Source organism: Triticum aestivum, chromosome 2D (assembly GCF_018294505.1).
Source record: "Triticum aestivum cultivar Chinese Spring chromosome 2D, IWGSC CS RefSeq v2.1, whole genome shotgun sequence".
Classification (NCBI taxonomy): Eukaryota; Viridiplantae; Streptophyta; class Magnoliopsida; order Poales; family Poaceae; genus Triticum; species Triticum aestivum.
In genome coordinates this window covers 197,318,490-197,333,758 of record NC_057799.1, presented here as the reverse complement: position 1 = coordinate 197,333,758, position 15,269 = coordinate 197,318,490, and the positions used below count along the sequence as shown (strand labels likewise).

At 47.2% G+C, this 15,269-nt stretch overlaps 1 pseudogene; it reads right to left on the bottom strand.

Moving 5' to 3' along the window:
- Window positions 1-13,506: 13,506 nt before the first annotated feature.
- LOC123055746 (uncharacterized) lies at window positions 13,507-14,773 on the bottom strand (annotated as a pseudogene).
- Between the last annotated feature and the right edge of the window lie 496 nt (window positions 14,774-15,269).

Here is a 15,269-nt window from a genome sequence, read left to right as displayed (position 1 = left end):
ATCAAAGCATCAACGATATGTTTATTAAAAGCTTTATGTTGACTATAAGCATGAGGAGAATTTAGCACGGATTGCAACAAGGAAATACAATCTATCAAAGAGCAATTATCATAATTAAATTTCTTGAAATCCAAAATAGTGGGTTCATTAATATCTAGAGTTTTGATCCCTTCAATCCCACTTTTACCAATTTTAGCATCAAGATCTAAAAATTCCGAATTTTTGGAACGCCTTCTAGGTAAAGGTGGCTCATAATCGGTCCCATCATTATCAAGATTCATATTGGAAAACAAAGATTTAATAAGGGACACATCAATAAATTTTATATCTTCATCTTTATTTTCATAGAAACTAGAAGAACACGCTTTCACAAAGCAATCTTTCTTAGCACGCATCCTAGCGGTTCTTTCTTTGCACTCATCAATGGAAATTCTCATGGCTTTGAGAGGCTCATTGATATCATGCTTAGGTGGAATAGATCTAAGTTTCAAAGAATCAACATCAAGAGAAATTCTATCAATGTTCCTAGCCAATTCATCAACCTTAAGCAATTTTTCTTCAAGTAAAGCACTGAAATTCTTTTGTGAATTCATAAATTCTTTAACACTGGTCTCAAATTCAGAGGGCATCTTATTAAAATTTCCATAAGAATTGTTGTAGGAATTACCATAATTATTAGAGGGATTACTAGGATACGGCCTAGGATTAAAGTTTCCTCTATACGCGTTGTTACCAAAATTATTCCTACCAACAAAATTCACATCCATAGATTCATTATTATTCTCAATCAAAGTAGACAAAGGCATATCATTAGGATCAGAAGAAACACTTATATTAGCAAATAATTTCATAAGTTCATCCATCTTTCCACTCAAAACATTAATTTCTTCCATCGCATGCACCTTTTTAGTAGTGGATCTTTCAGTGTGCCATTGAGAATAATTAACCATAATATTGTCTAGGAGTTTAGTAGCTTCTCCTAAAGTGATTTCCATAAAGTGCCTCCCGTGGCCGAATCTAAAATATTTCTAGAAGCAAAATTCAATCCGGCATAATTTTTTTTGTATAATCATCCATAAATTCAAACCATGTGTAGGGCAATTACGTATCATTAATTTCATCCTCTCCCAAGCCTGTGCAACATGTTCATGATCAAGTTGCTTAAAATTCATAATATCGTTTCTAAGAGAGATGATCTTAGGGGGAGGAAAATACTTAGAGATAAAAGCATCTTTGCACTTATTCCAAGAATCAATACTATTTTTAGGCAAAGACGAAAACCAAGCTTTAGCACGATCTCTAAGCGAAAAAGGAAATAGCTTCAATTTAACAATATCATTGTCCACATCTTTCTTCTTTTGCATATCACACAAATCAACGAAGCTATTTAGATGGATAGCGGCATCTTCACTAGGAAGGCCGGCGAATTGATCTTTCATGACAAGATTCAACAAAGCAGCATTAATTTCACAAGATTCAGTATCGGTAAGGGGAGCAATCGGAGTGCTAAGAAAATCATTGTTGTTGGTATTAGTAAAGTCACACAATTTAGTATTATCTTGAGCCATCGTGACAAGCAAGCAATCCAACACACGAGCAAACAAGAAGCGAGCGAAAAGAAAAAAAAGCGAACGGAAAGGCGAGGGTGAATAAAACGGTAAGGGTGAAGTGGGGGAGAGGAAAACGAGAGGCAAATGGCAAATAATGTAATGCGGGAGATAAGATTTGTGATGGGTACTTGGTATGTTGACTTTTGCGTAGACTCCCCGGCAACGGCGCCAGAAATCCTTCTTTCTACCTCTTGAGCACTGTGTTGGTTTTCCCTTGAAGAGGAAAGGATGATGCAGTAAAGTAGCGTAAGTATTTCCCTCAGTTTTTGAGAACCAAGGTATCAATCCAGTAGGAGGCCACGCCCAAGTCCCTCGCACCTACACAAACAAATAAAAACCTCACAACCAACGCAATAAAGGGGTTGTCAATCCCTTCGCGGTCACTTACGAAAGTGAGATCTGATAGATATGATAAGATAATATTTTTGGTATTTTTATAATAAAGATGCAAAGTAAAATAAAAGGCAATAAAAATAGCTAAGTGTTGGAAGATTAATATGATGGAAAATAGACCCAGGGGACATAGGTTTCACTAGTGGCTTCTCTCAAGAGCATAAGTATTACGGTGGGTGAACAAATTACTGTTGAGCAATTGATAGAATTGAGCATAGTTATGAGAATATCTAGGTATGATCATGTCCGTGACAAGTAGACCGACTCCTGCCTGCATCTACTACTATTACTCCACACATCATCGGAGAGGCTATGGTGTTGATGTAGAAGCCCTCCATGATCAATGCCCCCTCTGGCAGGACGCCGGAAAAGGCCCCAAGATGGGATCTTACGGGTACAGAAGGTTGCGGCGGTGGAATTAGGTTTCCGTGGATGGAGCAACGTGGGCCCCACGAGGGTATAGGGGTACGTAGGTATATATAGGAGGAAGAAGTACGTCGGTGGAGCAACGTGGGCCCCACGAGGGTGGAGGGCGCGCCCAGGGGGGTAGGCGCGCCCCCCTGCCTCGTTCTCTCCTGGTTGATTTCTTGACGTAGACTCCAAATCCTCTGAATCATGTTTGTTCCGAAAATCACGTTCCCGAAGGTTTCATTCCGTTTGGACTCCGTTTGATATTCTTCTTTTGCGAAACTCTGAAATAGGCAAAAAACAGCAATTTGGGTTGGGCCTCCGGTTAATAGGTTAGTCCCAAAAATAATATAAAAGTGTATAACAAAGCCCATTAATCATCCAAAACAGAATATAATATTGCATGAAGCAATCAAAAATTATAGATACGTTGGAGACGTATCACCCGTCCACACCAATAGCAGTCAGGATTTGCCCTCTATACTGACCGGTCAGGAATGTACCATCCACAAACATAACAGGAGGACAATGCCGGAAAGCTTCGATGCACATAGCGAAAGAGAAGAACACTCGTTTCAACACCTTGAAATCTGGTATACTCACCAACCTCATGTGTTGTACGTTCACATAAGTGCCGGGATTCCTCTCCTTCAGCATGCCAAGGAGACGAACAACATTATAGTATGAGTCGAAGAACGTCCCAAACCTTTCCTCCATAGCATTCTGCTTAGCCCTCCAAGCCTTCCCATAAGGAATGACATAATTCCATCTGACCTTCACTACTGTCTGGATGTGTTTTGCTTCCATATCTTTCTTCTCTACTATCTCAGTACACATGAGTTGCGCAATGAGACTTGAAGTCAGGTTCGGATGCTTCACCAGCAGGTTCTTCCTCACACAATTATGTGGGACGACAATGGTGACAACCCAGTGGATGTCATACTTCGGCACATGCCCGTGCACCTTCGCAGGACAACCTGTTTCAACACATTTCACGGTATAGTTTGTTGGGCTTGATATGTGTGTCCGGAAAACCCTCTGCGTAGACATATCCCACTTTATCACCGCATACTTCAATTTTTTCTTTGTATCAAACAGAGCCCCTATCTATACTTGGTTCAGATTATACTGCCATGGAGTGTCATGGCCATCGTTGACCGTAAGGCCGGTGGATAGGTCCTGCTCCCATGCAGAAGGAATCGGTACCTCCACTTCATCCTCAGAATTTTCAGAATCCAGTTCCTCCACCAATCCATCCTCGTCCTCTTCCTCCATCACCCTCTGCATTTCATCCCCTTCCTCATCCCCATCAGCAAAACCGGAACCAGCTAATATTATCGACTAGCTACTCTGCCCAGTATCAGGACCACAAACATTGTGTGGCACGTAGTCCGACTCTTTCTCGGGTTGGCTAGCATCCACATCTTGTGGTTGTGATCCGGGTAAAACAATCTCGTTAGCCACTTCACTACCTTGGCCGGGTTCATACCCCATGTGGAGTTGTACGGTATTCTCCTCCTTCGGCTCAGGTTGCACAAGTGCATATGGGTGGATTCTTCGGTCTCAGCAGCGTCTTAACAGGGACAACCAATGCTGGCTCCTATCTATCGGCATCAACTCCCACTTGACATTTTTACAAGATTTGGTCCACAATGCATGAATACTGACGGAACATACTTCAGGATCCAGCCCGAAACTAGTTGTCAACCAGTACTTCAACTGTCTAATGTCCTGTTTGTCCGGGTCTGCTAGTGTCATGACGCCATTTTTAAACTCGCTAAGATCAAACCCCAACTCATTATATCGAACATTACCAGCGCCGTAGTAAACAGTCAAATTTGTGACGGCATGGTTATACCTTCGAAGCGTGTGTCCCTAGCTTCTTGCTCCTCTCTTTCACTCAGCGGCACCGGCCACCTCGCGGAGTACTTGCACCACCGGACAACGGCAGCGCCGCCCCCTCGACGACCGGAGGCTCAACTCCGGTCACCCCCCAAGCCGCACCTCCTCCTCCACAGCTGCTGCTCCTCCTCTCCACCACCTCCTTCCCAACCGCACCTCCTCCACCCCACCATGGCTCCTCCCTCCCAAACGCAGAAAAAACTATCCCATACCAAAAAAATACACCATAGGCCGTTGGAGAATGCTATGATCTATCTATTCTGTGTCTTGGATATGAAAATGGGTGCAAACTGGAGGAGATCGGCGCGGGCTTGTGAGGTTACAGAGAAGAACGAGAGAGAGAGAGAGAGAGAGAGAGAGAGAGAGAGGAGGAAACATAGTGCGAGCAGTACAGAGGAAGGAGACGGCCGCGCGAGCCTTATACCGACCTCTTCGGTCAACCCCTGGCCGAAAAGCTCTTCGGCGGCTCGCTGGCCGAAAAGAGCCCACTTCGGTCGCGCGTGGGCCGAAGCTACGATTTTCGGCTGGCCCACCACCGATGCCACCTCTTCGGCGCAGGCGAGCCCTACTTCGGTCAACACCTGGACGAAAAGTCCTTTTCGGCCAAACCCGGGCCGAAAACACCCTCTTCAGCCAACGCGAGGCTGACGGGGTCATAGTTTTGATTTTTTGCGTTAAGTGCTATAGTTTCCGAATTTGCTGTACAAAAAGTTATAGTTTTGAAAAAAAAATCGAAATTCTAGAGTAGTTTTTTTTTCTAGCAGACGAACGCAGAAGAATTTAGTACCACCTCGAATAAAAAATTCTTTTTGACGATGAACGGATCAAAAAGTTAGCGAAACGCACCTTGCTTTATTAGTAGGGGTATAGATATAGATATAGAATTGAAGGCTGCCTCTACACAAACAAGTTTAACTTACAGCTAGAGCATCACAACTAAGGGGTTGAGAAACAAACAGATAATCTGAAAATTTGCTGCCACAACCCCAAGGGAACAAAGGGTAACTTTAAACTGATTTGTTGTATCAGGCCGGCGGCTACTACCTTGAGCAATCGGGGCAAGGCGATACCGTGAGAAGGTAATGTTATGATTTACGAGCTCTGGCAATCAGGCTAGCAATGGTGCCATGGCGACGAGTCTAGCCATACGAGCTAGCATCAAGTCAGTTTCAGCACGCCCTACAAGTCGGAGCCCACCTTCATCATCGCCTTCCTCCAGCGATCGACACTTGGACATCGCCTTCCTCCAATAGTTGCAAGCGCCCCAATCTCCTCTCCTGACTCCCCGCGACTGTTATCGGCTCCATCGAGCAATCACACCACCTTTAGTAAGTATCATGTGCACATAATTAGAGATCAAATTATCTCCAGTAAGTATCACCTACACCAATTTAGATAATTTGCACGGTTCCTGTATATGGCATTGATGAATTTGTTAGTAATCATGAATCAATGGCTTGGGTTACTTACCATGATGAACCAATTTAGGAAGTACAGAAGAACAAGTGGACAAGCAGAGACAAACTTCAAACATCCGCAAGATTTAAGTCCTTTTGCTAAAGTTATTTCAATTACGTAAGCAATTTTAAAATTACGTATATGACTTTTTACAAGGTCCAATTATTTCAATGGTGAGAAGATAGGGATCACTCTATGGGGAAATATTTGAGCAAATATGGTAAATGGAAGTTTTGCACACAAAAATGATCGTGATTGTCACTTCAAATTTTAGCAAAGTAATCAAAGGTGAGAACTTTAAACTATTTTTGCAATACCCCCAAATCCAATGTTCTTAATCGTTTATCCATAACCAGGGTCATTATTGCACACAATAAATGCATGTACATTTGCTGTCAAAAAGATGTTTCCCAAACAAAGCATGCTGGAAATCCAAGGAACACAAGGTTCTTAAAATTTTGTTACATGGAAGTCACATAATGAAGCTAAAAAATGTTGCACCGAGCAAACTTCTGAATGATGACTTGATGAGGTATTCCACTTTTCATCTTCTACGTGTGTTTAATAATTGTTGTCATTTTATGAAATTTCCGAAAAGTGCAGGCAAATAGATTAAAAAATAAAGAATGTTCGTATATAATTACAATAGAAGATGATTTAAAGAAAGACTACGAAGAAACTTTACACATGTCAAAAGATTTACCAACGAAATTTAAAATAGTACGTGCAAGAACACTTTACACATGTCAAAACTTTACAATTTTATTTTAAGAAAAACAAATCTCCTATTTTATATTTTAAACTATATGGCATGCGGCGCTACTTGCATACATATGAAGTAGATGGGTATTGGCTTGAATGTTCGCCGGGGCAAAGGCCATCTCCGTTGCCGAGAACTAGATGGATGCTACCGGCCTTTTATATAACCATAACCATAACTACCTACAAAAATAGTACACTACAAACTATCTTCAAAATAATAACTGACTTATCTATGTTAACAAGATATGAGAGGATCTCAGGGCGGATACTATGGTCTACTACTCTGCATAAGTACTGGGAACATGCATCAACATTTACGGAAATAGTTCAATAATGCCAAACATCAACACTCTATATCATGTGATATCTAAAGCTTCTTATATAATACAATTCAATGGTGAGAGCATCCGAGCATCATTATATATTACAGTATGTAGAATGCAATCATACCTAATTTATTATTCAATTAATAAAACACAAAGACACTAATTATTTCCTTAATTTACTGAAAATTAATGGGCGTAGGGGGGCCGAACACTACCGATTCCGGTCCAAAGCCCAGAAAAAAGACATAAACTAATTAATATTTTGCCTTAAGCTGTGTTAGGCGTCTAGAACTTACTGTCTTCATTTGGTAGATGGACAAGAAATCAATCTGAATGAAAATCAACAGCAACAAGTATGCAGGATAGTACAAAAAACAGAAATGGTAACATTTGTCACTAATGAGTATACAGTAGTACCTTAAACTATATTGGTTCAATCACACAAACACGGAAAAAGTAACAGGGAGAGGGGGACTTGCAGGTGGAAGAATGCAACGCCAAAGCAGGGCTGCTGCTGGCGAGGATGAAGACGATGCACCGAGTGCCTCGCTTGGGCACAGCAACGACACCTCCAGCTCGACGGTTGGGGACGGATAACGCTGCCAGGACCCCCAAAATCGCGCAGGAGCAATGGGGAACGAGATCCACTCCTTCATCGCCTCGATGGATGCTGACGGAAAAGGCACCGTTGATTTCGACGAGCTCGCATCCTCCATCACACAGCTGCTATTAGGGCCCTGCTACCTGTTGACCAGCCCGGGAGATCGATGAGGCAAGCGGTGAGCCAAACCAAGCATCATCCCTGCCACAAGGTGCGTGCAGGTAAGGACCACAAAGTAGCAAACCGAGGGGAGCCTCGGGCTGATCCTCAGATGCGGTGGATCCAAGCTGGCTCAGGCTTTGCCAAGGCTGGTAGCTCTGAGAAGACAAGAAGACAAGAGAAAGGAGAAAATGAATATTCGTGTTTTTTTCTACAAACAAATGAATATTTATGTTGGTGGGACCCTTGAAGCCACAATACGTGTTGATAGTTTGGATAATAACTAGAGGGAACTTTGCTTACGTGAGAAGAAATTATGGGAGTTACGAAAGAAGCTTCGGATTCATATTGTTCATGGGTTGAGAGCGGGAGTTGAACTCTAGGAGGATGAGCCAACGCCGTTCGGTCATCTGGCGTAGTACGTGTTTTTACTTAACTTAATCAATGTCCATGAAATAAAGAAAGAGCTAATACAAACAACTTAATAGATATATAGTATGTGAATGCCCTTTTACTTCATATGCCAAATTCCCAAAATAAAAATATGTTCACACTCAATTAAAAAGACCAGGTTAAACATAATTGATGAATATTATAGGTACACACATCTACAACTAATAGGTTAGTATGTCAATGTTACACTGCATTAGCAAATAATTGCATAGCATGCATAACAAGTAGATACGTGATTACTGCATAATATGTATATTTATATATCAATGAGAAAACCAAACATACCTAAGACAAAATTATGATTGCGTTGGTTTTTCCGACGAAAAACAAGAACATCCTTTCACAAACTTACTTTTAGAGATTTCAATACGGACTACATACAGATGTATATAGACATATTTTAGAGTGTAGATTCACTCATTTTGCTCCGTATGTAGTACATATTGAAATCTCTAAAAGGTCTTATATTAAGCAAGAGAGGGAGTAGTTCGCAATCAAAACTTACTATTATCATTTACTCCCTCTGCCCACAATATAAGAGTGTTTTTGACACTAACTTGGCCACGACTCAATCAAATGAAAAACAAGAGCGACAATTATACAAGATGATGCAATTAGTATATATAGTACTAATTTGCATTGATATGTCTGCTCAGACATATATTTGCATTTTAAAATTTCTCAAACTTATATTAGTATATACTTTGTGCCTCATTCAACACTTACAGACCACTTCAAAAAAGAATCACATGTTTTCCCAAGATATCAAGAAAAATGATGAAATGTTCACTAATTACATTATATTGGCTGAATCGCAATGACACAGGAAAAGGCTAAGAAAAAGGAAAATATGACAGAGTCGGGAAAAGGAAAAACGGGGACCTGCAGGTTGAACTTCGAAAAATGTTGTTGTTGTGGAGGATGAGGATGATGTGCAGACCCGCCTCGAGCGGAAATATGGACAGTGATTCTGGCTTGCACACTTGAGGATGAAAACAACGTCACCATCCCATACAAAAGCTGGATCTAACAGGGCTGTGGCCCTGCGAAATATGAAATCCATAACCAAACCAAATGCACGAATGTCAAAAGCAACGGCACAGTGCAGATTTCTGATCTCGCCTTCTCCCTGATGCAACAAAGCCTTGGGCCCTGCTACCCACAAATCATTGTTTACCATCCTAGGAGACTGATGAGGCGTACGAGCAGCCAAAAAAGCTGCGGGGGTGACTTCTGGTGGAGGACGAGCAACCTCAATCAGGCGACTAAGAAACGCAAGCTGATGGGAGCTATCCGGTAGAAGCAAATTTTGGGTGAGCTGAGAGACTAGGGAAAGGAGAAAGGGGATCGGGGAAGATGACCATCTCTCACTAAAGGGAAATAATGACTAGGGGATTTTTTTTTGAAAGATCCGGGGTCACCGGCTTCATTGATTTAGAAGAAAGCAGCGGGAAATACATGATTGATCAAGTGATCATGGTTTACAAGAACTGGGGAGATCTAACTAACCAAACCAAAGAAAGCAAGGAGTTTTATCTCGCTACATCTTCCCCGAACAGGGGCTCAAGGAATCGTGCTCCTGCAAGCCGCCAGAGCTCCAGCGTGCACCTGATGGCTCGCTAAACATCCTCCGTCTGTGGCATTTTTCCTCTGAAGACACATGCGTTCCTCTCTTTCCAAATCTCCCAGGTGATCAGCAGCAACATTGTCCTGAAACCCTTCCTGCAGCTTTGAGGCATCAGGGCGGTAAGCCGTTCCCAGTGCCTGAGAGAGCTGTGGATCACTTCCCGCTTCTCCTTGAGCGCTGCGCAGCCAAATCTTGAAGACGCCGTCTGCCAGACTGATCGAGCGAAAGGGCAGTCCCAGAAAAGGTGTGTGGAACTCTCCAAATTTCTGTTGCAGAAGGAGCAGAAATACCCATTAGGCCATCCTCGACGTTGCAGCCGATCGTTGCACCATAGCCTGTCTTTGAGGAGAAGCCATGCGAAAATCTTCACTGTGCCTGGCACCCAAGCCTTCCAGCATGCTTCTTTGATTCCCGAGGAAGGAACTTCATTGATTTGAAGATTGTACGCAGCTCTGGCCGAGTAAGAACCTCCTCCTCTTCCTGCGACCCAGCTGATCTTGTCCTCTTCGGAGGAAAGCACAATGCCTGCCCTCTGAATCTTCCTCCACATTTGCAAGAACTCAAGAGCAATCTCTGCTGTGTTTCCATGTCGAAGATCTCGCACCCATTTATCCTCAGTCAATGCATCTTCAACCATCCTGTTCTTCCTTCTTGAATGCTGAAACAGAGTTGGAAACTCACGGTGCAGCGTGGAAGACCCGATCCAGTTGCATGTCCAGAAGAGCGCAGATTTTCCATTGCCCAATTGCACCGAGGTAGCAGATGCAAACAACTCGCGGTCTTCCTTGTCACATGGAGATGGAAAGCTCATCCATGGCCTTCGCGGCTGCTGCCAAGAAAGCCACAGCCAGCGCAGCCTGAGAGCAATACTGAAACGATGGAGGTCGAGCAAACCAAGCCCTCCCTTGGCCAGCGGGAGGGAAACTTTTCCCCGGACCACCTTGCATTTGGCGCCAGTTATGTTTTCATCTTGAGCCCATAGAAATTGTCTCCGAGCTTTGTCCACCTCTTTTAGGATTTTTTTCGGCACTTTTAGCACTGTCATTGCAAAAACCGGCAGAGCTGTCAAAACTGCGCGCACCAGCACTCTCCTGCCGGCCATGTTCATCAATTTTCCTTTCCATCCAGCCAGCCTTGAGCGGATCCGGTCGATAATGAATTGAAAATGCACCAGTCTCAGCTTCCTTGGAGAGATTGGGAGCCCTAGGTAGGTGGTTGGAAAAGTGGACTGCAGCCCCCCAAAGTTTTGCAGAACTTCTGATAACTGAACATCACCGCAGTTTATTGGGATGACTAAAGATTTTGCTTGGTTCAGTTTCAGCCCCGTGGCCTCCCCAAATCTGTTGAGCAGGTATAGTAGCGTGTCCACTTCTTCCTTCATCGGGTTGGCGAAAATGATGGCATCATCAGCGTATAAGCTAATCCTCATGCTGATGCCACTGCCCGGCAGTTTAGCGATCATTTCGTCCGCTACAGCAGCCTCCAGGAGTCGGTGAAGGGGATCGATTGCCAAGATGAAAAGCAGGGGGAGAGCGGATCGCCCTGCCTGAAACCACAGCCATGGAATATGGTTGGGCCCCGCGTTCCATTAAGCATGCAGGAGGATGAAGCAGATGAGAGTAGAAACGCTATCCAATTTCTCCATCTGGGTGGGAAGCCCATTCTCTGCATAAGCTTGAGCAAATACTCCCAGGACACAGAATCAAAGGCTTTTGCTATGTCTAGCTTGAAGAACAGCGCCCTCTTCTTCGTTCTGTGCAACATCTTAACACAGCTCTGAACGTATTGATAACTGTCGTGTATGCATTTTCCTTTCTGGAAGGCAGTCTGCGCCGGAGAAATGATTGCAGCATGAACCCCTGCTAGCCTTGCGGAAAGGACTTTTGAGATGAGCTTTGCAACCGAGTGTATCAGGCTGATCGGTCGGTAGTGGTTGACCTCAGAAGCTCCATTCTTTTTTGGAAGCAGCGTGATCAGGGCAGTGTTGATCTCTACGAAGTTTTGCCCCGCTAGCTGATGAAACTTGTGAAAAACGGCCATGACATCATCCTAGATGATGTGCCAGCAGGAACAATAAAATTGGCCCATGAATCTGTCCGGCCCGGGTGCTTTATCCGTTGAGGAGGAAATGATAGCGGCCCAAACCTCAGCCATGGAGAACGACAAGTCTAGGCCTTGCGGGTCGATTGTGGGAATGGCCAGCCTGTCCCAGTTGTGGGTGGTTTGTCGATCATCTTGCTTGCCCAGAAATTTGTTGAAATGGTCATGAAGGATCCTCTCCTTCCCTGCATGATCGAAAACCTCCGAGCCGCCCTCATTGAGAGAGTGCATGAAATTTTTCCTCCTCCTCGCTCTCATTTTTGCATGAAAAAGCTTGGTGTTTGCGTCCCCCGCGCACAGCCAGGTGATTCTTGAAGCTTGCTTTCGCCTCGCCCTCTCAATGGCTGCCAGCCCTAGCACCTTTAACTTGAGTTGCTTTCTCAGTTGAAATTCTGCTGCCGTGAGCCTTCTGCTTTCTTGCGCCACATCTAGCAGACGTATGACTTCATTTGCAATATGCGGCTGCATTTTTGCTTTTCCAAAAGTGGCCTTGCTCCAGATCCTCAAGTCAGCCGCAGTACGCTCGAGCTTCTTCTTGATTCGGACAAAAGGGCAGTCATGCGGTACCGGTCTTTGCCAGGCACGAAGGACTGTTTCCGAGAAGTGTGGAAACTTAGGCCAGAAGTTTTCAAATCTGAACCTAGCTCTTCGTGCTGGCGTGTCCACAGCAGCGAGCACCAGAGGGCAGTGATCGGAGAAAGACGTTGAAGCAGCAACCAACAAATGGTCAGGGTGCAACTCTTCCCAGCCCGCGTTGCAGAAAACTTTGTCAATGCTACACAGGGTGGGGTTTTCCCTTTCATTGCTCCATGTGAAACGCCGATTTTTGCACTTGATCTCCTTGAGCCCAGCTAGGTCTATGGCTCTGCGAAATTTTCCCATCATTCTCCTGTTTATGTTTGGATTGCTGTTGTCTCTTGCTTGATAGATCATGTTGAAGTCGCCGTTGATCATCCACGGTTCATCAGAAGGAGGAGCGGCAGCAGCTATTTCCGCTAGGAAATTCTCTTTCTGCGCATCATCAGTCGGACCATATACTGTGGTCATCCAAAAATGCTGCCCGGAGCTCAGTTCGTGCACTCTTGCAGTGATGGAGAAGCTGCCTAAGTAGTGAGAAACTACGTCGACTACATCTTTATCCCAGAAAATTGCCGCTCCACCTCTGGTCCCGATCGCCGGCAGCACCACACACCCCTGCAATCTACTACCGCCTATCTCACTAGCTACCCCCGTCGTCCAAGTATCGATTTTGGTTTCCTGTAGGCAGAGCACTGCTACTCTATGAGAAGAGACTACGTCGCTGACGACCATGCGCTTCGCCGGGCAGTTTAAACCTCTAACGTTCCAGGACATGAAGACTAAATTGCCGTCATTAAACCCTTACAGCAGCACCAGGGGCGACGACGGCCACCAGTAGCCCCAAAACCCCGTCGTCGACGAACTAACCACAACACCGATGAACTAAACATGGAGACTAGACCTAACTCGAACTGGTTAAAGACCAGCCGCTGGCGGAGACTAACTACTGCTAAAACTACTGACATGATCATACTTGCATGATCTCCTCTGCATCAGCGATCCCCGCCATGCCCGCGGCAATCTTGAGAGCACCCTGGTCGAAGCCCGTCAGCTTGGCGATTGCAGCTATGTCGCCGTCGGAGAGGGGCTCCTGGAAACGCTTCATGATCTGCGTAGCTGCTTTTGGAGTCATCTTGTCCATCGGGCCGAGCTCTCCCAGCTCTTAAACGAGGCGCAGCACCGCCCTTGCGCCATCGGGGTGGAGATGCCAGCTGCCGCCTGCCGAGCGTTGCGGCGGGAGGGGGCGGAGGTGGCCCTGGACTTGGGCAGAGCGGAATGGCGAGGACGGGTGGCTGACTTGGGAGGATCGGAGGTGGCACCGCAGCAAACAGCTCGGCCGCCTGCGCCTGACTGTTGCCGATTTGCATGGAGCCAACTTGTTGGATGACCGCGTCCATCTGGAATCCGACCGTCGCTGCTGCAGGGGAGGTGATGTAGGGCAGCAGACACGGCAGCATCTCCGGACTCTCCAGCTCGGCAGGCTTGGCGGCGGGGGGAGGGCGAGCGGCCACCGTCCTCAAAGGCCAGAGGGGTGGCCAGTGCCTCCTGAATGGCATTTTCCATCTCCAGTTGCATGGAGTCCGTGCGCGGGGGCGGAGAGAGGGCGCGTCCGTTGTCGGAGAAGGTGAAGAACTGGGCCACCGGATCCACCTCCGCTGCTGGGGGGGCTGAGTGAAGGGGGAGTGGCGGGGTGGCGCGCAGGACTGGAGCGCCAGAGGCCTTCTCATCGACAGGGCGGCCACGCCGACCAGCCGCGTGGCGACGGCCGGCAGGCGATCTGCTGCGGCGTCGGTGCGCATCCCTGATGACGTCCTCGTCGCAGCCCCTGGCGTAGCAGCCGCGGCCGAGCAGGCGATCCTTCCAAGAGCGGCTTGCGCCGGCGCTGCCACTTCCGCCGTCCTCCTCGTGGTCGCGAGCGCCTCCACCGAGCACAGGACCACAGCCCACAGCCCCGACGCGCGGCACCCTGCTGCGGGCCCTGCCCGTCTTCGACATGCGCCACCCAGGTGCCAGGCTCGATGCGCGGGAGGGGGTGGTCGTCGTCTTCATCCGAAGAGGGCAGCCCGCTCTGGCCGGAGTGGGACGAGCGCGGCGAGAGGGGTGACCAGTCCTCCAGCAGGTCGACGTGGATCAGCAGGTCGTAGCGCCGAACGCCGGGTGGCGGGGGGATGCAGCGATGGGCGGGGGCGAGGCCGATGATCTCGCCCGCCCGGCCCGCGCCCCGTTTGAGCACCCAGAGCGCGTGCCTAGTGGGAATGTGAGCAACATCCCAGACCCAGAGCCAGAACGCAAAGGTCTTGGTGTGCCCCCTCTCCAGGGTGCGCGAGTCGAGGCGGTCGACGCGGCCGATGTCGCCGAAGGCCTCATCCGCGCCCGGCAGCGACCAAAACTGCATGGGCAGGTCTTCCACCACGACACGCACGTGGTGATGAAACTTGAGGAGCGCGGCGTGGTCGTCTTCGTTCCAGGCCCTGATGAAGTACTTGTAGCCCTCGACCTTGATGACGCCGTGGCGCACTGCGTTGTCCCGGTGCGCAGGAAGGTCGAAGTGGACGAGGAAGGCTTCAAGTTGGTAGGCGGTGACGCGGAGCAGGTGCGGAGGGGTGGAAAGCTGCTCGAGGATGACCCTGCCCACCGCCGCAGGGGTGGTGGAGTGCGAGCGGTCCGCGGCGGTCAGGGTGACCGCGTGCTGACGCAGGACGTGCTCCTCGAGCTCCAACGCCGGGGATGCCACGACGACCTTGCGGCTCTCCCGCGTCCGCCTAGCCGGGTCGCAGAGTGCAAGGCTTGCCATGGGAGCAGGGGGAGGTGGAGGCAGAGGTGGGGGCGGGAAGACGACGCGGTCGCGGGCCGGAGCTCTATCCGCGGCCGGGAACTTCAGGCGAGCACTG